At 38.2% G+C, this 15,098-nt stretch overlaps 1 long non-coding RNA gene across 10 annotated transcripts in view; it reads right to left on the reverse strand.

Moving 5' to 3' along the window:
* LOC117098360 overlaps positions 1-15,098 on the reverse strand; it is a 173,578-nt gene that overhangs the window by 129,041 nt on the left and 29,439 nt on the right. The window contains exon 4 of one of the 10 annotated variants that reach the window (XR_004443376.1): positions 7,783-7,840. The exons of the other annotated variants lie outside the window; for them this stretch is intronic. This is a non-coding gene — a long non-coding RNA (uncharacterized LOC117098360). Of the gene's footprint in view, positions 1-7,782; positions 7,841-15,098 lie in introns of those variants that run through there. 10 annotated transcript variants of the gene reach the window in all.

Genomic DNA, 15,098 nt, shown 5'->3' on the forward strand with positions numbered 1-15,098 from the left:
TGTCACTCACTGTAGATTAACCCATAGTAACAAATATACCACTTTTGGTGCAGGACTTTGATAGTGATAGTGAGGATGCAGGATATTGATAGTGGGATATTGATACAAATATGTGGGGAGGGGTACATGTGAAATCTCTGTATCTTTTTCTTAATTTTGCTGTGAACCTAATCTGCTCTAAAAATAAAGTCTATTTTAAAAATATATACATGGAGAAATCTTAAAAACATATGCTAAGTGAAAACAAAGCCCATGTGGAAAGGCAATGCACTGTATAATTCCAACTATATGACATTCTGGAAAAGGTGAAACTATGAGGACAGTTAAAAAAAAAAAAAAAAAAGTTCAGCCTTTGCCAGAGGCTCATGAGAGATATAAATAGTGAAGCACAGGGAATTTTTAGGGCACTGAAACTGTTCTATGATATTGAAATGATGCATACATGTCACTGCATATTTGTCAAAGCCTATAGAATGCACAACACAAAGAGTAAACCCTAATGTCGTCTATTAACACTATTTAATAATAATGTATCAATATTAACTCATCAACTATTTTTAAAAGTACCACACTAATACAAAATGTACATAATAGAGAAAACTGAGTGGGGGAGGGATTAGGAACTTTCAAGACATTCCACTTATTTTTCTATAAACTTAAAACTTCTCAAAAAATTAAAGTCTTTTAAAATTATCTACAAAAATAAAAATAAGAATAGAAAGAAGCAGATAAGCATGACAGATAATGAAGAGAAAAATCAACCAATCAAAACTGATGCAGGTATTAGAATTAGTAGAAAAGGACATTGAAACACTTATTATAAATGGATTGTGTACATTCAAAATGTTACAAACATGAAAGACACAAGAACCACCCAATCAAACTTCTAGAGATGAAAACAGCATTGTGTAATGAAATTGTACTGAATTAGGCGAATGTGGATTAGATGTTGTAGAAGATTGACAGGTGAACTTGAAGAAATGAAAACAGAAATCAGGCCAGGTGTGGTGGCTCATGCCTGTAATCCCAACCCTTTGGGAGGCTGAGGCAGGTGGATCACCTGAGGTCAGGAGTTCAAGATCAGCCTGGTCAACATGGTGAAACTCCATCTCTACTAAAAATACAAAATTAGTTGGGCACAGTGGCACGTGTCTGTAATCCAGGCTACTCGGAAGGCTGAGGTGGGAGAATCAGTAGAACCTGGGAAGTGGAGGTTGCAGTGAGCAGAGATCATAGAGGTCATGCCACTGTACTCCAGCCTTAGTGACAACAGGGAAACTCAAAAGAAAGAAGGAAAGAAAGAAAGAGAGAGAGAGAGAGGGAGGGAGGGAGGGAGGGAAGGAAGGAGGGAAGGAAGGAAGGAAGGAAGGAAGGAAGGAAGGGGAGGAAGGGAGAGAAAAAGAAAGAAATCATACAAAATAAAACACAAAATGAAAGAAAAAATAGAAAATGTATAAAGCATCTATCAGCTATAGGAGTGTCAACTAGCCTAGTATACATGTAACTGGATCCCACGAATTACAGAATAAAGTGCAGAAAGAGACAAAAATATTGTTTAAAAATCCCTTAAAATATTATATATATATGATAAAAACTAAAATTCCACAGAAGCAAACAAACTTCAAAAACAAGATATGAATAAAACAATAGAGTTTCAGTTCTTCAACACCTTTTTTGAGAGGCCTGAAGGCCATTTTCCAAGGAAGGATCTCAGATAAAACAAATAAAAGTTTCAAGCTTTAAGATCAGGGAGTCAATTTCTGTGACAAAACAAACAAACAAAACTATCTATGGGGCTATTGGGTTTCAAAATCATGCCAAGACAGGCATGTCCACATTCACAACTTCTATTCAACATTATACTTGAGGTTTCAGCCAGTGTAGCAAGATAAGAAAAATAAATAAAATGTATTTATATTGGAAAGAAAAACATAAAACTATCATTATTCACAGAAGCATGATTATCTATGTTTAAAAAGGTAATGAAATATACAATTCTACAAAAGTAATAAGTGGTTTAACAAGATTCAGGATACAAGATACAAAAATCAATTGTCTGGAAATACAAAGAACCTAGACCATCCAAAACAGCCTGAAAAAAGAATGAAGACAGGAATCACAATAAAGAATTCGCAGAATTATTATAAAACTTCAGTAACCAAAACAGTGTGGTTTCAGTGAAAACATGAATAGTCTTTTCAGAAAATCATGTTGGAGTAAGTTTAGATCCATACGTGAGAAAGAAAAATTGGCCCATACTTTGCTCCATAAAAAATGAACTCAAAATTGTTAATAGACCAAAACTGTACACCTAAAATTATAGAACAATTTAGAAAAAAAATAGGAGAAAACCTTGTGACTTTGGCTTAGACAAAGATTACTTAAATATGACACCAAAAATAACATCCATAAAAGAACAACTTCATAAATTTGCTTTCATCACAATTAAAACTGTCTGTTCTTCAAAGGATACTCTTACAGATACTGTCAAGAGAATGAAACGACAAGCCATAGACTAAGAGAATACATTTTCAAAACATATATACAATAAAGAAGTTTACTCAGTAAATATAAAAAACTCTCAAACTCAATACTAAAAACCAAATAACCTAATTTTTTTTTATGGGCAGAAGATTTAAACAGATCCTTCACCAAAAAAGATGCATGTTTTGCAACCAAACAAATGAAACACCATTAGTCATAGGAAAAATCAAATTAAAACTACAGTGAGAGGGTACTATGCACCTAATACAATGTAAAAGCACTGACCACACCCCATATTGGGAGCCGTAAAGGAGCTGGAACTCTCCTGCTGGTGGAAATGTGAAATAGCACAACCGTCATCAGAAACTTTCTGTTGATTTATGAAAAGGTTAAATGTTTCACGTTGTTAAAAAAATTCTACATGTAAGTGAGATGTCATGTTTTTCTATCAAAAAAAAAAAAATGCAAGTATACAGAGACAGAGAACAAAATAGTGCTTGCCAGGCGCAATGGGTGGGGGGTAGGGGGGAAGGGAGACATGGGGGTGGGGGGAGTGGTAATGGGGAGATGTAGGTCAGAGGATACAAAGTAGCAGATATGTAGAAGGAACAAGTCTACAGATCTAAGGTAGAACATGAGAATTATAGGTTATAAAATCGTGCTATGTATGGAATTCACGCTAAATGAGTAGATTTTAGTTGTTCTTGCCATACACACACAAAAAAATGGGTAACCTGTTACTTTGCTTTAGTACAGTACCCTTTTTACTGACTATATGTGCCCTGCAATGTCATGTATATCTTAAATATACACAATAAAATTTATTTTTTAAAAAGTTGAATGTGCACTTAATATATGATCCCATGCCAAAGCATTTCCCCCAAGAGGAAAAAAAAAACCTACATGGGTTTGTACAAAGACTTTCACGCAAACACTTACAACAGTTTTTTGTAAATGCTAAAAACATTAGAAGCTATCTAAATGTTCATCAAAAAGTGAAAGGAGAAACAAAATGTGCTCTATCACACAATGACACAAAGGAATGAAATATTAATACATATAACCATAAGCAAATCTCAAAAGTAGAAGACGACATAAAAGTGTCTACTGTATGATTCCATTTATGTAAAATTCTAGAAGAGCAAAATTAATTCATAATGAAAGAAAACAGATCAGTGGTTCCTTGGCCATGGAAGCAGGAGAAAGGAGGGATTACAAAGAGGTACAAGGAAAGTTTTGGGGGTGTAGTTATGTCAGCAGTCTTGATTATGGTGATTGAGTCATAGGTGTGTACTTCTGTCAAAACTTTTTCAATTGTACCCTTTAAATATATGCAGTTTCTTGCATATCAATTATACCTCAAAAAACTAGAAAACCACAAAAAAGCAAGCACTGGGAAATTTTCATTTGCTAGTTTGTAATAATCAAATTTTGAAGGCAAGGGTACTCACCAACAGGGATTTTGTAAAACAGCCACAAAAGAGAGCACTATGAAGCTTTAAAGAATGATAAATATGTCTAGACTTCCACCTGTAACTGTGATAAAATAGGTTTATCAGATCACCATTGCCACCGGGAACAACGAGAAAACCTAGAATGAATATGTGTGGTTCATATATTACACAGATGTTGATATACAGATTCTATCCGTCTATCTCTATATATCTCTCTCTAGACAATGATGATCTGATAAAACTTATTTTATCATGGTTACTAGTGAAAGTCTAGACATATTCATCATTTTTAAAGCTCCATAGTGCTCCTTTATTAGATTCTACCATACCTTTAAGAAGGGAAATTGTAATTTTAATACCTGTACTACAGAGAAGACATATTGTAAGCACAGATCTTAGATTTTCTACTTAGTATATGTATAAGCCCTGGGGTTATGGTAGGAGGAACAATGCCTCACAAAAGACAGAAAATACGAGACTGAGGAGGCCTGACTAGGAATAAAGACCTCCACTCATCACTGCTCTCAGGTCCTCACTAAGAAAGCATTGAAACTCCTACCTAAGCCGGCAAACATAAATATAGCACAGCCAAGTGTTCAATTTTGAACATTTTCAACTTTGTGTACTCCCATGGATGGATTCCTGCTAAACCATTGCGTTTTCTTAACTCTGAGCATTGGCTGTTTTAATTCTTAACAACTTCCTTACAGCACACTTATGTCAAATCCAGTCATTGCTTAGAGAGAAATCATGGCAAGAAAAATCAACATTTCTTCATCTACCGCTGTTTTTATTCTAGGGCGCCATCTGCTGGCCAATACCTTTCTTCTTACTTTTAAAAATTGTTCTGATTAATGACACTTGGCGAATTCACAATGAAGAAAAATTACTTTGGCTGAGTACCTCAGCGTCCATCCAGGAATCTGGCCAAGCTGTTTTACCATTACGCCTTTGGAAGTAAAGTCAGAAGACGAAGACTCCTTAACAAGAAAAGGACGCTGATCTAGACTTGGCGAGGAGGGTGGTGGGGAGAGAGCGGGTGGGAGGGAGAGGCAGGACCTCTCAGATAAAGCTGTGACAAGCAGATATGTGCTTCATCCATTTTGTAAACACTGCAACAGATCAAGAGTCCTAAAAATGTCCATTCCTTTTGATCCTCAAATAAAATCCTGTGAATCTGTCTTTGAAAGGGCCAGAGATGTGGGCAAACACGTACATGTATGACTATAAATGGCTTATTTATAAAACTTTTGCTATATCTATGGAGATACAGAGGCATATACAATATACATCAATTATAATTTTATATTACAATTTTAAATTCTTGAGAATAATGTAGAAAAATGTCTAGGATACAGTGGTAGGTAAAATAAATTAGGAAACTAAACGGTTTTTTAAGTGTGATGCCTATTAACTACAAAATATATGAATTTAAAATACATTTCAGAGAAAGAATGGTTAACTATGAAGGTTTTGATTTTAGTTTCTTTTTCTGACTTTTGCTATTTCCAAAAGGATATATAATAAATATCTTCCACTTTTGTAGTAAGATAACACATATTTAATATGAGCCAGTTTACATTTGAAACATGTCGCAATGCTATGGGAAAAATAAAATCGCATACTTTAGTTCCACCTAGTGGATTTAGGAGAAATTGCAATCAGAAACCCAACGCTTTCTTTAAAAGATAAAATATTTAAAAACAAAACCAAAGGTAAGAGGAGAGAGGAGAGGAGTGGAGAAAAGGGGAGAGGAGGAGATGGAAAGGGAGAGGAGACTCGAGGTGGGCAGGGGAGGGAGGGGAACAAAAAAGGTCACGTGGGCAGCAGCTGTATAGAAACATGCAAAATCTAAAAACTAGTATTTTAAGCAAAATTCATCGCTAGCATTTATACAGAAAAAAACAAGCTCTGTTTAAATAACAAACCTCAATACATCTTTTTAAATTTGATACTGGATTACCTCTACTTGTTCCATCTGCGATTCCCCAGCCCCTACTATCCAGCAACCGCTCCCTACTGGCTGCCCCAGTCTGCCCAGACCTAAACAAAAATACCCTGCTGGCTGTGTCCTGACCTGTCACTTTTTGCTGGGGTGCCCGGCCTTCGTCACATCTCCTTTAAATATCCTGCTGCCCGAATGAGTTTTCTTTTGAGAGTTCTCTGTGCCCCTAAAAAGATCAAATCTACATTCTAACGTGAATTCTTTCAAGTCGTTCCCTTGTTTAAAAATCCTCAAATGGTTCTTGTCACTGAAACTAACATCTAAATTCCTTAGAGTACCATCAGGGGCACGGGATGACCTCAGCCTTGTCTCCATTTGCAGATCCATCTCCCTTTACCCGCGGTCCCCATCAGAGCAGGCTGTCTCCAGCTTCAGGGGCTTGCATGCGCTGTGCACTTTGCCTGGAATGTCTTCTCACTTTACCAACTTGCCAAACCCCTGTGTACAGGCACCTGATCCTTTGTGAAAATGAGTTACCTGGAGAATTGTAGATGTACCTATAACGATGGAACCTTAAGAAAGGATCTTTCCAATGACTAGTACTAAGGGAAATTTTATGTGCATGTCTATATCTAGATAAAGATCTAGATCTAGATCTAAATGTATACTGACAGAACTAACTTTGGAATTAGAAGTTATGCTGCTGACAGCGTACCAGGTTACATATTTCTGGAAAGTTATTTGCTAATTAGTACCAGATATGATGTTAAAATATTTGACCAAAAAAATGTTTTTGTTTTTTTTTCTTTAAACCTGCAGGTTTTGCACGTGGCTTAGAAATGAAAGCCAAGGATAGAAATTTGAATTATGAGTACCTGACTGGGGAGAAAAACGCAAAAGTGTTCAGAGAGGAAGAATGAAAACCAGGAGCTCAAGAGTCCTGAGACCCAGGGAAGGATTCCATTAAGGGGAGAGGAAGTGGTGATCCATGACAAAGCCAGGGTCCAGGAGGCGGGACTGAGAACTCTGCACTGGGCAGCCGGTGGCATGCACAGAGAGAGGAACCTGGTGGAGAGATGGAGGCAGGAGCAGCTTTGGCAGGATAGGAGAGCGGCAGCTGAGGAAACCAAGGCAGCCAACGTGGGTCCCTCGCTCAAGAAGCAGGGTGGAAGGAAACACAGTTCCCTTCCAGGCTGAAAGAACCATCTGAAAGGTCAGGGGGAGGAGCAGTCTCTGGTCCGACTCCACTCCTCAGTCAGGGTGGGATGTGCAGAGCTCAGTGTCCCCCAGCCCTGGCTTGCAGGGACAGGGGCTATGCCAAGGTCAGGGGCCACAGGGAATGGAGGCAGCTCCAGAGTCCCACAGTTCCTGCCAGCTGGGCGTTAGCCCTCTGCCCAGACCCAGGCACAGCCCATAACTGCCTTGAGATTTAACAAAATAAAAGGCCCCGGAGGGACACACAGAGTGTGTGAGGTACACTTACTGCCACCACCAAGGAAAAACAGTGAAAGAAAAAAAAATAAATTTTTACCTCTCTACCCTAAAACTGTCTTCCCTCCTTAGTAGAGTCCAGTCTTCACTCCCTTCACCACTGAGTAAGAGGAGTGCAGACAGCCCCGAGAAGCTGTACGCGATCTGTTTAAACCAGGGCTCGCTTGAAATTCAGACAGAAGCCATTGACCTTTAAAAAACTGAACAACTGGCCAGGCGCCCTGGCTCATGCCTGTAATCCCAGCACTTTGGGAGGCCAACGCGGGAGGATCACCTGAGGTCAGGATTTCAGAGACCAGCCTGATCAACATAGAGAAACCCTGTCTCTACTAAAAATACAAAAATTAGCGGGGCATGGTGGTGCATACCTGTAGTCCCAGGTACTTGGGAGGCTAAGGCAGGAGAATCGCTTGAATCCACCAGGCGGAGGTTGCAGTGAGCTGAGATCTTGCCATTGCACTCCAGCCTGGGCAACAAGAGTGAAACCCCATCTCAAAAAAACCAAAAGGACAAAAAACCTAACAACCAAAACACCCTATCCTGTCCCTTCTTACCTGAGCCACCTCTATATTAGGTAACCACATACTTTGAAAATAATGACTTAGGAGGAAAGGAAGGAAAGAACAACCCATGTTTCTTTTCCTTGAGTGCTTTCTCACTCATTAGTCAGCCAAAGGTAGAGAGTTGGTAGAATGTGTGCATATCATGAAATGAAATAAAAGCAATTGACTTTATCATGCAGCACTTCCGCCATTCTGGTAAAAATGAAATATATATGCATGTATGAGCTACAAAATGCAACTGCCAATTTTATATAAAGATGAATGGTAAAATGCATGCTAATAACTAACAATGGTAATTTGTCTTTACTTATGACATTAAATAGCACATTTGAAAACAGCATGATAAGTCAAGAGAAAGACTATGGAAAAATGTAAAAACATGATATGTTAGCACTTTTAACGGCACTTTTATTCATGTATTTTGTAAAAATGTCTATATTTTCCCTTTGTTCTGAATAAATTATGCATTCAGCTCTATCCACAATCAGCTTCTTACCAAAGCCACCAAGAGTCATACTAGGTTCTTTTACGGAAGCGAACACAAAGCATTACAGACAAATCGTCACTCTTGCTACATGAAATATTGGCCACAAATCCCTATCTGTTCTCTTGACTGTGAATGTGGCTGCACCATGGGTGACCTTGAGAAACTCTTAGATTAAGGCCTGCATTAAAACATTCGTGCATCAGCCTGCTCCTTGCCTACTTTATATGGAGCTCCACCCATTCCCACTTAGCTTCCAAAAGGTGAGGGCATCTTGAAGAAGAGAGGCACCTCCAGGCCCCATTTTATCACTCAGCTGCAAAGATGGCAGGACACACTTAAGTACCCAAATGACAACTCAAGAAAGAAGTTGCCCTTGACCATTTCTATTTATAATCTCTTTCCTCTGTCCACTAAAAATACCACCACCTGCCACATCGGCTACATTATATATTCTTGTTAAAAATTAATGTTAAGTATTTTGGGACAGATACTATATAAGCACGATTCAAAAGTATTGATTTTAGAGGAAATTTTCTCTGACCACAGTAAAATTCAGGTAGAAACCACTAATTTAAAAAAAAAAAAACAAAACTAATAATTGGAAATTAAGTAATACAATAGTTCTATTTTGAATTCCCCCAAAAGCAGATCTAGAGATGACAACATAGTATAGATAGTCTATCTGGGAGGTGCTCTCCGGAAGGAGCAATGAGAGAATGGGAAAATCCAGACAAAGAAGCTGGGAAAGCCAATGATGTAAAATATCTGGTTTGTCCAATGATGACTTGATTGTTTAAGGACCTATGACAGGCATAAAGCACCCTAGAACTTACCATGGAAGGAGAGGAGGCTGAGACATTTATATACCAGCTCCAATTGACCATGGATTGAGTGGCCTTGGCAGTGTTAAATTCCCTGTATTGGACGGCTGGATTGGTGCACAAGTCAAGCAGCCTCCCAGAGAATCTAAGTTGTCCTGGAGCAGGAAGTACAGAGTTACATGCCTCACTTAAGGTGGGAGGCTGTTAGCAAGAAAGGAGCTCACTGCAGCTGCAGCTGAAACCAGAGCAGACAGGGAGATGAAATGTTGGCACCAGAAGCATCAGATACAGCTTCTAAATCATCTACTGGTCACAGAAAACAATACCAAAGGAAATTAGAAATGCTTTTAACTCAATGGTGATAAAAATGCAGTGTGAAGCTTGTGAGACACAGCTAAAGCCGTATTCACGTGCATATAATTATAAAATTATAATGTTAGAAATTAAGGAGCTTAATGTCTAAGACTGAAAGTTATAAAGTGAAGATCAAATTAAATCAACAGATAGTAGAAGGGAGGAATTAATAAAGATTCAAACGTATACTTTGGTTTCTCTCTAGACCATGTAAATTTCTCATCTTTTCTAAAGATGCAAACAAAAAAATAACAACATAGAAAATAACTACAATAAGAAAATAACTACAAACAAATTCAAGAAGAAAAAGAATGTACAAATTACCAATTTTGCAATTAAAAAATGGAATACTACTACAGACCCTACATACATTTAAAAAACAAAAGGATTGTATGAAAAACTTCATGCAAATGAGTTTGAAAAAGGTAGATAGGAATTGACTAATGTCTAGAAAACCTAAATTACTAAAATTAACACAAGAAACGTAGAAACTCTGAATAATACTAAATCTATGAGAGAAAATTTATCAACAATTAAAAATTGTTTTCCACAGGAAAAAAAATTCAGGCCTCAATGCTTTCACCAGTAAGTTTACTAAAATTTTAAGGTAGAAATGACACCATATTATTCTCTATTTCTTTTATGCAAACAACATAACTTGATATCAAATCTGACAAGTACATTACAAGAAGGTGAAATCACAGATCAACCTTCTTCATAAACATAAATGCAAAAATCTTAAAACACTGGCAGCCCAAATATAGTTACATATCAAAATAATGGACATCATAACAAAGCTGAGTTAATTTCTAAGACTACAATAATGGTGGAACATTGCTAATCAGTCATTGTAATTCATTAATGGAATGACAGAGATAATTCATCATAATTACATTATTAGATGCAGAAAAGACATGTGAAAAAATTCAACATCTGTTCACCATTTTAAAATTAATAAAAAATAACCTAGCAGACTGGTAATAGAAAAGAATGCCCATAATCTGATAAATGGTATGTACATAAGCCTACAACAAACATCATACTTAAGTATAAAAAGTTGAAAGCTTGCTCACTTGAAATGAAGAAGAGACAAGGATTACTTCAATTTGACATTATCTTTGAGGCTTTAACTAGTGCAATATGGCAAGGAAAAGAAATTAGAATTGTAAGAATTAGAAAAGAAGAAATACAACTGTCATTATTTGCAGTGTGTTTGGGTATGTAGAAAATAAAAGTGACTCTACAAGCAAATTATTAAAATTTAGAAGTATATTTAGCAAGGATGCTGAATATAAGAATAATTAGCAAAGATCAATTGCATTGCTTTATACTAGCAAAAATCTTAGAAATTAAAGTAAGCTATTACTTATAAGCCATCCTACACTTGCAAATAGATCCATTGAAGCAAGATTGTCTCACAACAAGCTATAAGGTGTTAGTTGTAATACCTTACTTAAATAAATGGCGGGCTATACCATATTCATGGATTGGATGATTCAATAGTATATAGAGGCCAATGGTCCCCCTAAATTATTTATAGATTCAACACCATTCCAATTATAATATCAGCAAGTAATTTTTATAGATATTATCCAGCTGATCCTAAAATTTGTATGTATATGTATATAAAGTGCCAGGAATAGCCAAGGAAATACTGAAAAATAATACAGTTGGAAAGCTTCTTCAAATATCAAAATGTATAATAAATTTACCTTAGTTAAGAAAGTATAGGAATTGGCACCAGGAAAATCAAATACATGAATGGAAGAGACCAGGGAGTATAGAAACACATCTGCACATATGTAAACTTAATTTACTTATAAAAAATGAAACTGCAATTCAGTAAAGAGATGATATGTTTTCAGTAAGTTTCATGAGTCAAATAGTTATCTGCACAGAAGAAGAAAGAAAACATGACCCACCTCACACCATTCAAAAAACAAAAATCAACTCCAGTTAATTTGCAGTTCTAAATGTAAAATGTAAAAAAAATGAAAGTTCTGAAACACAACATGGAGAAATATCTTCACAATATTGTTATGAAGAAATGTTTTAATGTGACAGGAAGCAGTGAACATAAAGGAGAAGATTAATAAATTGGATTAATTTCAAGATCAAAAACTTCTGTTCATCAACTAAGAGAGTGAAAAGGTCACCAAGTGGGAAAAGATACTCAAAACATATAATACCAAAAAAGACTGGTATCCAAACTACATAAATGTTTTATATAAATCAATAAAAATACAACTAAATAGATAAACAGGCAAGAAATTTCAGCAGGCATATGACAAAAGTGAATACTCCAATGGCCAATAAACCTTGTTAATCTGTAAGGAAATGAAAACTAAAACCACAGTGAGACACTGCTACATACCTAAGACAAAGTTTAAAATTATAAAGACTGAAAATTCTCAAGGATGTAAAGCAACCGAAATTCCCATAAACCTCTGGTGGTCATGTAAATCTGTTTAACCACTGGAATTGTTGGAAAACAATTGGAATTACCTTGTAAATTTGAAGAGTGGCATACCTTAAGCCACAGCAATTGTATTCCTTGTAATATACCGTAATGCTAATTGAACACCTAATACAGGTCAGAAACTCTGAGTTTCATAAACATATACTCATTTATACATCCCAAGAACACTTTACCATTTATGAAGCAGCTAAATAGCTGGTTTAATGTCACACTGCTAGTACCAATAGGAGGGGAATTTCAAATTAAATTAACTGTCCAACTTCAAAGCTCAAGCATTACCCTGCATTCGCTCCATGTACGTATTTAATTATATGAAACAAGCATTTTCCTAATGTGTTATATGTATCAGGCAGCTATGGTGCTCACCCATATCCCCTCTCTACTCTACCTCGAGCCTCTGCAGCTCCACCCGAGGGCTTCCTCTTGGCCTTCAGGTGGAGCAGAGCAGAAGAGCCACAGAGCTGAAGCCTTGTGGGCAGCCCGCAGCCAGCCAGTTGGAGGATGATAGTTCCTGCTTCCTTGTCCCAGGGGTCACGTCAGGTGTGGTCCACAGTCTCCCTGAAGTACCTAATAAGAAAGAGCCCCAGTGGCCGGGCACGGTGGCTTCTGCCTGTAATTCCAGCACTTTGGAAGGCCGAGGTGGGCAGATCACGAGGTCAGGAGATCGAGACCATCCTGGCTAACACGTCAAAACCCTGTCTCTACTAAAAACACAAAAACTTAGCTGGGCATGGTGGCAGGCGCCTGTAGTCCCAGCTACTCGGGAGGCTGAGCCGGGAAATGGAGCGAACCTGGGAGGTGGAGTTTGCAGTGAGTGGCGATCAGGCCACTGCACTCCAGCCTGGGCGACAGACAGGACTCCATCTCAAACAAACAAACAAACAAAAGCAAAAGAGCCCTGGTTACCTGCTTCCCTCCTGTCCTTGTCTCACCTCTCCCCTACTGGGCTTTCTGGGTATCATCTACCAAATCAACCCCTTGACTGGAATTATTGTCTCAAAGTCTGTGTAGGAACCCAACCCAAGAAAACAATCTGACTGAAGGATAGTAACCAACTCTTTAGATTGCCACACGAAGTATTTTTAAAATACTGCACACCATTTGATATTAATGGATTTCAAGACCACATTACTCATTATACATTGGAGGAATAAGAGTAATCTGTGAATTATCTCCCTTTGTTCCTGTAATATCTCCTCCAGAAGTTAGCCAACATGCCTAAAATTTCTACAAAAATGTATGATGTTGGCCGGGCACCAGGGCTCACAGCTGTAATTCCAGCACTTTGGGAGGCCAGGGCAGGGCAGGTGGATCATGAGGTCAGGAGATCGAGACCATCCTGGCCAACATGGTGAAACCACATCTCTACTAAAAATACAAAAATTAGCTGGGCATGGTGGTGCATGCCTGTAATCCCAGCTACTCTGGAGGCTGAGGTAGGAGAATCACTTGAACCAGAGAGTCAGAGGTTGCAACGAGCCGAGATTGTGCCACTGCACTCCAACCTGGGCAACAGAGCAAGACTGTGTCTCAAAAAAAAAGAAAGAAAGAAAGAAAGAAAGAAAACAAAACTAAACTAAAGAAAAAATGAAAAAGAAAATGTATCATGTTGCCCTTAAAGAAGCAGTTTTTAAAGTAACATAGACCTTTTAAAATATGTAAGCAAAACCTCGATATATAATTTATAGAAAAGCAATGATTCTTTTTCAGAAAAGAAAGTGAGGGCTCAGCATTTCAACCACTAAAGCACCATTCTCTTAAAACTCCTCTATTCCAGGGTATAAAGTCAGAACACCTCTGTGGTCTGGAATTACATAACCAAGAAACTTTTGTTTTTAATGTGATACTTCTGGAAAAGTTAATGCCTTTACCTGTCAAAATATAAAGCTCCAAAGGAAAGACAGAGAACATTGACCACTGTGCTGACGGAATTATTACCAGAATCTTTGTTCTTTTGCACCTAAAAACTCTGCAGGATTAGTATTATCATTAAATAGTTATAGTTAAGAAACAAGTCTGGGAGGGATTAAGAGACATGCCCAAGATAACACAGATGATAAAGTGAGAGTGAGACTTGGATTCTATTTGCAGTTTCAAAGTTTATCTGCTTGATATAACACCACAAGAAAGCAAACTACTGTACTGGCAAAAACATGAGGAAAAGCGACCATTAGACTTAGCTTGTTATTGGGGTGACTGAGCAAACACTGAGCCAGAATTGCGCTGAAATGGGAAAGTTGAGAAAGGAAAAGGTGAGAAGGCTGGACATCAAGAGTTCTGTTTTGTCTTGATGCCCCCGGGCAGACACATGAATCGGGGGATAGGCTGTTGGCAGCAGCTGTGGAGGAAGAAGTGGTCAAGGAAGATTTGTTGTTACCACGAACAATACTTAACCCAGCAGCGGAGCAGAAACGGACGGTGTAGGGCAAAGAGCAGATAACTGTAGAGTCTCACCTGAGAAGCTGAGGATGTAGGGCAGCCTAAATGTAAGTGTGCATTCAGAAAGGAGCAGAGATGGATCCATCGTCACAGGAAATAAGCAAGAAGGCATAGGCCGGGCGCGGTGGCTCAAGCCTGTAATCCCAGCACTTTGGGAGGCCGAGACGGGCGGATCACGAGGTCAGGAGATCGACACCATCCTGGCTAACACCGTGAAACCCCGTCTCTACTAAAAAATACAAAAAAACTAGCCGGGCGAGGTGGCGGGCGCCTGTAGTCCCAGCTACTTGGGAGGCTGAGGCAGGAGAATGGCGTAAGCCCGGGAGGCGGAGCTTGCAGTGAGCTGAGATCCGGCCACTGCACTCCAGCCTGGGCGATAGAGCAAGACTCCGTCCCAAAAAAAAAAAAAAAAAAAGAAGGCATAGCAGGCACTGATGGAGCTAGGTTGGTGGATGTAGCAGTGCAAGCAGAGGGAGTTTTATCTTACTGCTTCAAATTTCTCATAGGTAAATAAGGCAAAGCTATCAGCCAGAATCAGCAGCAGAAGGAAGGTGGTGTTGAAGGATGGAGGAACAGAGGGG

The sequence above is a fragment of the Trachypithecus francoisi genome, unplaced genomic scaffold (genome assembly GCF_009764315.1).
Source record: "Trachypithecus francoisi isolate TF-2019V2 unplaced genomic scaffold, Tfra_2.0 Lachesis_group16, whole genome shotgun sequence".
Lineage (NCBI taxonomy): Eukaryota > Metazoa > Chordata > Mammalia > Primates > Cercopithecidae > Trachypithecus > Trachypithecus francoisi.